Source organism: Belonocnema kinseyi, chromosome 5 (assembly GCF_010883055.1).
Source record: "Belonocnema kinseyi isolate 2016_QV_RU_SX_M_011 chromosome 5, B_treatae_v1, whole genome shotgun sequence".
Classification (NCBI taxonomy): domain Eukaryota; kingdom Metazoa; phylum Arthropoda; class Insecta; order Hymenoptera; family Cynipidae; genus Belonocnema; species Belonocnema kinseyi.
Window position 1 is genome coordinate 12387365 of NC_046661.1, and position 9586 is coordinate 12396950.

The 9586-nt window shown below is 31.9% G+C and overlaps 1 long non-coding RNA gene across 1 annotated transcript in view; it reads right to left on the bottom strand.

The window, feature by feature from the left end:
* Positions 1 to 1985, bottom strand: part of LOC117173256 — an 83942-nt gene extending 81957 nt beyond the window's left edge. Inside the window, exon 1 of the long non-coding RNA XR_004467147.1 lies at positions 1649 to 1985. This is a non-coding gene — a long non-coding RNA (uncharacterized LOC117173256). The remainder of the gene's footprint in view (positions 1 to 1648) is intronic.
* Between the last annotated feature and the right edge of the window lie 7601 nt (positions 1986 to 9586).

Consider the following 9586-nt stretch of genomic DNA (forward strand, 5'->3'; position numbering starts at 1 on the left):
TTCCACCACCAAGTAAGTGTGTGGAGGGTGTGTAAAGGAATAGAGAAGGTGTAAGAAAAATGTAAACCCTTAGGGGACACATTAGAAGCTTCCATTCCTATTGTATATATTATATTATTATATTAATTTTTTATATATTTTTATTTGGAAATTGAACTATTCCATTTTTGGTTGAAACTTTATCCTGTACATTATTTGATAGAAAATTAATTTATTTTGTTACAAAGTAAACTTTTGGGTTGAAAATTGATATATTTTGTCAATTAGATTTTTTTCCTAGCATTAAAAAAACTGCAAAATAAAAAAATTGCCTTAAAATCCTCCTGATTCTTTGTTTTTTTTTAATTTTTAAAATCTTTTCAAATACTCACTTAAAATTAATTTTTAAAAATAAAAAATCATTTTGAATTTTCTTAGCAATCACAACCATTTTTGTCATTCTTTTTAAATATTTTACAATTCTTAAAAAGCTTTTTTTTAATTTGCAAAATCTACATCGTGTTTCAAATTATTTGATATAATTTCAAGTTTTAAATTAATTTTGAAAAAAATTAAATTGAACAAGAAAAAAAAAGGAATTTTCAACAAAATTATTAAATTTTTAAGGGAAAATGTGAATTTTTGACCAAGAAGATTAATGTTTTTTATATAAAAAAAAAGATTTTTCAACTTAACCAATATATACGATTAATTTTTAATCAATCATATGATAGTTACATTTTCAGATTTTCAGGTGTGAAAATGACGTAAAATAGCAATAAAATGATTTTTTATAATTTAATATCATGATTTTACTTATTTAGCACTAAATATTGTTATTTTGTTTGAAAAATAGACTATTCAAATACCTTTTTACTGGAATAATTAAATATTTATATGATTTGAGCGAAACAATAACCAAAAATATCGATAAAACAAAATTTTTTGTTTCCGTTTTTAGCCACCATTTTGTTTAAAAAAATCGTAGATAAAAAACTCAACGGATTTGAAAAGTTCAGACATTTTGTGCACATTTGCGACCGTAAACAAAATTCCTTGTCCTTCTAATTTTTGATTGAAAAAAATTGCTTAAAAAATAGATTTTTTTTAAAATTTGTTCATCATTAACTGAAAATCAATATTTTCCGTTTTTTTAACATTGCATCGTGTAGAGCATACCCGAAAATAGTAGAAAAGAGTATTTTACAATAAATTCTTTGCCTTGGTTATGAAATTATTCAAGCTCAAACGTAAGAGAGAAATTTCTCATTTTGGGTTAATGGGTTAAGTGGTCGCTGAATTCGAATCCGGTGTCTGTTTGACGCTATCAGGTCAGTATCGAGTGCAGTTTAAGGTCAAAAACATAAAATTAAGGGCTAACTAACTAAATTAGGCTACTTTTAGGTTTAGGTGGACATCTTGAGATGAGGGTTAAGAGATTTTAATGGTCAAATTTGGAAAAACCTGAAGAGTTTTTATGTGGGTTCTGTGCTGTTTAGAATTTGTAACCTTGTCGCCATTCAAGAATGCTATAGTATTAGGTGCTTTTTAAATAAATTAAATTTGAACTCACTTAATACAGCGTGAGAAACACTTTAAATTCAGTTGAAGTGGTTTCAACGTTACCCATTCTGAACCACCTAGAAGTACTACTTATTTCGAAACTTACCCGTTACAGAAACGGCGGTGCCAAGGCCAGGTTTATGTGATGTATAAAGTATGATTTCATGACTTGAAAGTTTAAGTCAGATCATAGGCAGAGAGATACGACGTTTTTTTCCTAGTCTTTGCAATGTCTGCTAATGTCACTTAGACAAGTCGAACAATTGAAATGAGGAATGCAAGAATGGTCAAGACTTTATTTTGCGCCACAATAACAATTAATGTATATATTTTTTACAGCATCTGTTAAAGACCTTTTATTTTTGGGTATGATGTATCAACCATATACAACACGAAATGTGTCTCGACTATCACAAGATGGCATGGTAAAGTAGAGAAGGTGGTTTAAAGGGATATTTCCAAAAAATGAAATTGATTAAAATTTATACCGAATAGATACAATCTTCAGTAAACCTACCTATAAACAAACTTAATTCTAAAAAAGATTGAACGGCAATATAAACCTAGCACTGAATATGTCTCATCTACGAATATGCCTTTGTAAACGCTTCAACAAAAGCTACTTTTTTTAATGTTTTCAACAATACCATAAAAAAATATTATGTGAAACTTTTTAGGTATGATTAATCAAATCTTAAAAGACACGCTACAGCGTATTTTTTAAGTATCCACATAGTATCCCTCCCGTATGATGCAAAAAAAAAACTAAAAAAAAACAAAAAAAGAAAATGGGCATTTAATTGGTTGAAACTTGGATTCTACGTTAAATTTTCTATTAGAATTTCGTGGAGTAATCGCAATAGTTTTTTTTTTGCAATGATAACAATTTTTAAAAAGTACAACATCTATAACGCCTGTTGAATGTGACACTTTAAACGCATCAGCTGTAAGTAGTAGTTTACGAACGTTATAGGTTATAGTTTGGTTATGGTATTGTTGAAAACATGAAGAAAAAGTAGCTTTTGTTGAAGCGTTTACAGACGCATACTCCTCTAAATTGTTGGTGATATTAATATTAAACATTACTAGTAAAATTTTGTACAGTATTCACCGTAGAAATCTATTTTCCTTAGTAAAAATTTATCATTTGGGAGAATTTTTCTTAAGTTTGTATATAGGTTAAGACTAGTCTCACAGCTAGATTAATATTTGCGTTAAATCTTTTTTTGAATTAAGTTTGCTCATGAGTAGGTTTACTGAAGATTGCATCCGGTACAAAATTTAATCAGTTTAATTTTTTGGAAATATCTCTTTAAAGTACCTTGCCTCCTTGACCATGCCACCTTGTGATAGTCGAAACACATTTTGTGTCGTATGTGTTAGATATATTATACCCAAAAATAGAAGTTATATACGAAGATATTGGTTTTCGTACTACAGATTCTTGAGTTTCTTCTTAAACGAAGACACGCGTTTCTTTTAACAAACTCAAAAGCACTTACACGGAATACACCATCAACGAGTTACAAACATGGGTACATAAGCTAACCACACTTTCTAAATTAAAAAATTGAAATGAATTTTTGCTAATGTGCAAAACCAAAGGTTTTTTGCCTGCGCAAATGATTAATTCTAATCCAAAAATCAGATTTCACTATCCTCTCAGTATAGCCCATTATTGAAAGCTTTGTATGAATTTTTAAATTTAAACTTTAAAGATTGAGATTACAGATGTTAATCATAGAATAAATAAAGTTGATAATGAAGTTTATTCTTTGGAAGAGGTTAAATCTTACTATAGATAACCAGATTAAATTATTTTTTGAATGTCAGGAAATGATAGTAGATAATCATATGAAACATATGATCAAGGACTCTATCTCCTAGTTTGAATGGTTGAAAGAAACCTATTATAATATTAAATGTACTAAAAAACCAAATAAAAAATGCCTTTTAAATTTAGCTAATAAAGAAATTCTGAACGATGTAGCATACTTCTTAAGTTTTTGTATCAAATTTTGTACTAGCAAGAAAAACAAAGGTACAGTGACTGAAAATGTTTTAGTAAATGTCGAAAAAAAGTAATCTTATTCCAAGTGAAAAAAGAACTGAATTTATATCCAATATTTTTAACAAACTTGTGTTATATTTAAAAAGTAACTATAATAATAATGTTGTGTCAGAAATTGAAACTTATATTAAAAAATAAAGAGATCCCACTATAAGTATAAAACATAATGTAAATTTAATTATTGTTAAATTTCAGAAAACTTGTTATAGCAAGAAGGCACAGCTAGATGTTCAAAAAGCTACAATGCAGTTGCTCTCAAATTTTACGCATTGCCTAAAGTAATGCCAAATAACTTTAAATTGGTTTCGCTGGATGTAAAATCACTTTTTTTAATATTTCTAAATATTTGATTTAAAAATATATTAAATTAAATATAGACATAGACAATTCTTATTGCAGTTTTCAAAATAATTATTTCAAACAGAAGTTCGGTACGCCTGTGGGCTTCCCATTATCTAGTGCCATTGCAGACCTGATTCTGGAAAAACTTGAGTAAGATGTATTAAAGAATCCTTCTTTTGTTTATGCTTTCTTATATAGGTATGTGTATAACGAAACTTTCGTTAAGAGAACGAAACAGAAAATTTCGACATTAACCATCCGGACGTATCTAAAGATCATAATTCTGAAAACCATGGCAACCCTAGTAATCCAGAGCTTTCACCAGGTAACTTAAACATACTCTTCGAGGAGTTTTGAGACCCAGCGTTTATGCGGATGATAAAATACTCCTGACGATAAATTCCTCAAAGAATGTATTTGAGTGACCTGGAAAAAACCTCTGGTATATCCGGGTTGTCGCATGTCTCATAATTATGATTTTTAGATACCTCCGGAGGGTTAACGTCTAAATGCCTCCGAATAATGTTAAAACTTGAGCTGGAAAATCACCTAGGTTATCCCAGACAATTCTCACTTTTTCAGAAACTCGTTTTAACCTTTGCAGGAACGCAGGGTCTCGAAATTTCATAGTAAATTCTCGGCTACACCTAGATTGTCATATTTCTTATCATTATGACTTTTAGATACTTTCGAAATCTTAACACCTAAATGCATTCTAAAAAATCCCTCAAAGAATATTTATCAGTGACCAAGTGAATTCTCTTCAGCACCTAGATAGTAGTAATCCTAATAATTACAACTTTCAGATACCTCCGAATATTTTTGATACCTCCGCCTTCTTGAAACCCGTTTTAGCCTTGGCAACAACTCAGGGTCTCAAAATTGATAAATTATTATAATTACAAATTTTAGATTCCTGCGGAGTCTTTGAACCTAGCTAAATCTGAAGAATGATAAACTTGAGTAGAATACATCTGAAGCTTACTTTGTAACAATTTATATAAACCCTGTCGGGCCGAATGAATGCAATGGACACGTTACAACGTATTTTCTAAGTATCCACATAATATCCCTCCCGTATGATGCAAAAAAACTAAAAAAAAGAAAGATGGGCATTTAACTGGTTGAAACTTGGATTCTACGTTACATTTAGATTTAGTTCTCTCTGAACTACGTAACAGAGGAAGAGTTCACAATTACGTTCGTTGCTCGTATAAGAAACCTACCAACTAAGAGACCCTTATCAATGCTTCTGGTAACGGCCCCGAATAAACCTAAAGCAAATGTGCTTCTGAATCTCCAGTCCATTACTTAAATCAAAATGAAAGTAGAACCCTACAACAAAGCTAAGGAGATTTCACAATGCTACAAGTGCCAGAGATTCAATCATTTATCTGACATTTGCCTCGCCGCTCTACGTTGTATGAGGTGTGGGGGCTCGCACCAATGTCTTACATGCAAAAAAGTTTGGGAATCGCCGACCAATTGCGCTAACTGTGCTGAAGATCATACCGCGAATTACAGAGGTTCTGCATTTTAAAAAGCCTTCAGAAAAACCAACAATAAAAAACCAAAAACTCAGATCCATGAAAAAAGCCCAAATGACAAAGCGTCCGCTCAATGAGAGTTACGCTCCGTGAAAAAGGCTCGCAAATCAAAGAGCGAGTAGGAGCGTGCTCATACGTACATCCATCGCGATGAAGCGAGTCACTCTTGGACTCGCTAGCCTTTTTCACGGAGCGCGACTTTCATTGGGCGGGTGCTTTGTCGTTTGGGATTTTTGACACAGAACCAAAAACTAATAACTCGCGAACAGAAACTGCTTCCTCTAAATCAGCTGCACAGATCACGCCAAAACAAAATTTGGTACACGCGAATACCCCAGTTGCGAGTGACCCGCTATCACAAAAACTACTGCTCTACAGCGCTACCGTCGCCTCTACATTACAAACATTTGCGACCAAGCCTCAAAATACACAGCCATCTAAAATACCAAAACCAAATAATATACGAACTAAGGCACCAAATACCACGACATTTTGCGCCTCACAGAATAAAGTCATTCCAACAATTGCATCCAATAAAAGCTGACATTATTAAGATATAAAAATAAATCTAGTAAATCTCTTGAAAATAGATACACTTTTACCTACCGTCATAATGGGGGGGGGGTAACATTAACATTACTGAAGCTATAAATTAAACCGCCCCAATAATAAGTGCTATACTTTCACTTGCTATCAAAAATGGCCAACTTTAATAATACACTGAAAATAATTTTTTTGGAATGCTCAGGACCTCCTTAAGGGGCTACGCCAGTTTCTCATTTTCGAAAAATCGATTTTTTTGCATTTTTCGATAGTATATTGTTCTAAGAATAATATTCTGAAGTTATATGGCCATATCTTAAATAATTTTGAAATGGGAGCATACTAAAAGCGCATGGGAATATGCCGAGAGGCGCGACATGAGGCGTACGAAGCTGGCTGAGAAAGGGCACCAAGAGATCATGAAGGAGGCTCGGAAAGCTCTTAGAAAAGCTATAGATGAGCAGCAATCATTTTATGAGCAAAAGGAAGGCGAATTGTATATAGGATATGTTTTTGCATTGGATGAAGCATTATCTTTTTAATTTTCAAAAAAATTTAATTTTGCCAAGCGAAAAACGCGCGTTTTTCTAATACAAACAGAAACTTTTTTTTCAAAACGCTGCATTTTTTCAATTTTCAATATTTTCAAGAGATAGTGGTTTATCCAGTGCAGAATCTCATATAGTTTAAGGGAAAATTTTAATTTTTTTGATTTCAAATATCCTGACGTGACCTACAACTGCAGCCGTTTTTCAACTTTTTTTTTAGGATCTCCGCAGCGCTACATATAACTAGGCCTCAGATTAAAATATATGTTTCATATTTCGTAGAATTTTGTTTTAAGAGGTACTAAATATAATCGCAAAATCGGATCCTGTGCAGGCGACACCGCGTTATTCAATTCCTTCTGGTCAGTTCCAAAAATCTTAAAAATACTCAAAACTACTTGATATTATTGAAACATGGCCTAAACTCTGGAGAATAAAAATAGATGCAGGAAAGTCTGAATCAATTCTTTTCTCAGTCAGAAGGTCAACTAAAATTGATCCACCCAAAATGTTCAAGGAATCAATAGAATGGAAAAAACTCTGTAAAATAGTTCTGAGGTAAACTTTATAAACGTCTTAATTGGAAGGAGCATATCCAGGAAACTAAGAAAAAAAACCCTGGGGGTCACGTCGCGCCTCAACCCTATTATTTATAGACACTTGAGTATAAAACGTTAATATGGAATTCTAATATATAAAATGTTTATCCGATCAATTTTAACATATGCCTATACAATTTAGTAGGCGCGTCAAAAAGCAATATTAATTACATTCAGATCATCCAAAATAAATTTCTCGGGCGTATCACAAAAACCCCTAGATATACCAAGAATTCTGTTCTTCACAGAGAATTTCTATTACCATACATTTCAGAGTATATTAAAAGGAACTGCTATTAAATTTTATAAATCTGCATCACTGTTACCTTTCTAACATATTTCCTCTCTAGAGAAATATAATTTTGATCCTCTTCGAAAAAATACGATGCCAAGAATTCCTCATGAACTACAACTTTCATTTTCGACCCCTCTACCCCCTTATCACACTTCTTCTATGTTTTTCTCCTATAAAATAAATTATCAGTATTCTCCCACATAACAAACGCCACTTTAACTACTAGTCATGTCAATTTTCTCTCAGATTGTGTAATTATGCCCAAACGGGTAACGCATAAGAGGGCGATGGTTGGGGCCCCTCATTCCCACCTTTTTTTTGGTAAAATTCAGAATTTAAACGGGACTGTCCTACTTTCAAAGTTCAAAACCTGCCTCATTCTACGTTAATTAAAAAGAAAAACTTTCCCCCGAGACACTGACAGGTGATCAGCCTATGAGTATCTTACGAGAATGTTTTCTTTGTCGAAATGTACATACACTGATAGACAAGCTTGGTATAAGCAAATTAAACGGTTAATTACTAATAAGATGACTAGAAAAAAGCAAGGCTCGTCGAGGTGAGAATTCAGATCTGTAAAACTTATACTTGCTGTTGCCTGAAATACACATTCCTTTCACGCTGTATTTCATATATATCCTGAATTTAATGACAGTCAGAATCAATCAAGTTCGTCATAAATTGTATTTATTTGATGAAATAAGATTTATTGGGTGGTAGGGTTAATTACAGTATTGACTAAGTTGCCTTATTGCCTTATTGTAGTTTGGAGTTTCTCTCTTGTCGACCTCCTCCTAATAAAGCGTGACTATTATTTGTTAATATTATTGCATTCATAATAAAAAAAGGTACTTACAGCACTTTTTAAATTTTAAACACCGCTTTCACTCATTTCACGTATATCATGTAATTATTTGTAATTAATTATTTAATTTTACCACGTTGTCGACATGCAAAAAATTTCGAACGAAATGTTCTTTAAATTCACTGCTAAGAATGACGCACTATTTTTCAATTTCATACTAGTATGCATGTTATTCTTCTAATTGTCTGCGGTGTAGTTATTAGTTTTCTTGTTAGGATGGCAGATTCATTTAATTATCACAAGCGTCAAATAAAGATAACAAATTTTTTAAATTTGAAGCTTATAGAAATGATAGTATATTATATTCATGCGTTCTTCTGCTTGTTTCCCGTACTCAAAGTAGCATTTTTTGCGACAGTAAGTGGTGAGGAGCGGGGGCAGTTCCAAGCAATTTTAACTCCAAGTTCCAAGTTAACAGTTTCCAAAGATGTACTGCTCCAGACTTGCCACATGTGCATCCATTTTCACCCTCTGCGTATTGCTATACTCCGTACAATAATGGAAGCGTCAACGCAACCTCAAACGTAAAACGTACTTTCATCGAAAAACTTGTAAAACTACTTTTGTTACACAAAATATTTTAGAAGTCCGTACCATTTCCATGTCTGCTGCACGGCTGAATCTTAGTATACCTTCCAGATAGAAATATTTGGAACTAAGTAACGTAAAAGGTCGCTCAAAAGATCTAGTTTTTTTTCCAAATTCAAACTTTCGGAGTATTTTCTTTAAATGTATGCTTTCGAAATATAATTTATTTATAAATTACGTACATTCCCAGACATTTTGGCGAATATATTGTAATTAATTGTTTTAAATTGTTTATAATCTGACATAGTATGTATTTAAAATGAATCTATGTTACATAAAGTCTGCTTAGAAATTATGAAAGCATCTAATGATTTACAAAATAGGGAAGTGTTTTGTCAATTATCTCACCTGGTCGCCACAGTACATATCAATTTACTCTTTCCCTCAACTTACAATAATTAAGAATTAAACAGGATATTTACAACATACATACATACGCACTTAGTATGACAAGTTCACTTTTACCACTGTATAAAAATATCATAACAGCGAATTATTTTCATATTTCTGAATTCATTGAAAAGTTACTGATTGATAATAGAAAAAAAATCAGGAATGAAAATCTAAACAGGTAAGCCTCTAAAGAGATTTTTCATGTACATATTTCGATTGACCCAAAATAAGAATATTTCGATTTTTGTTATTT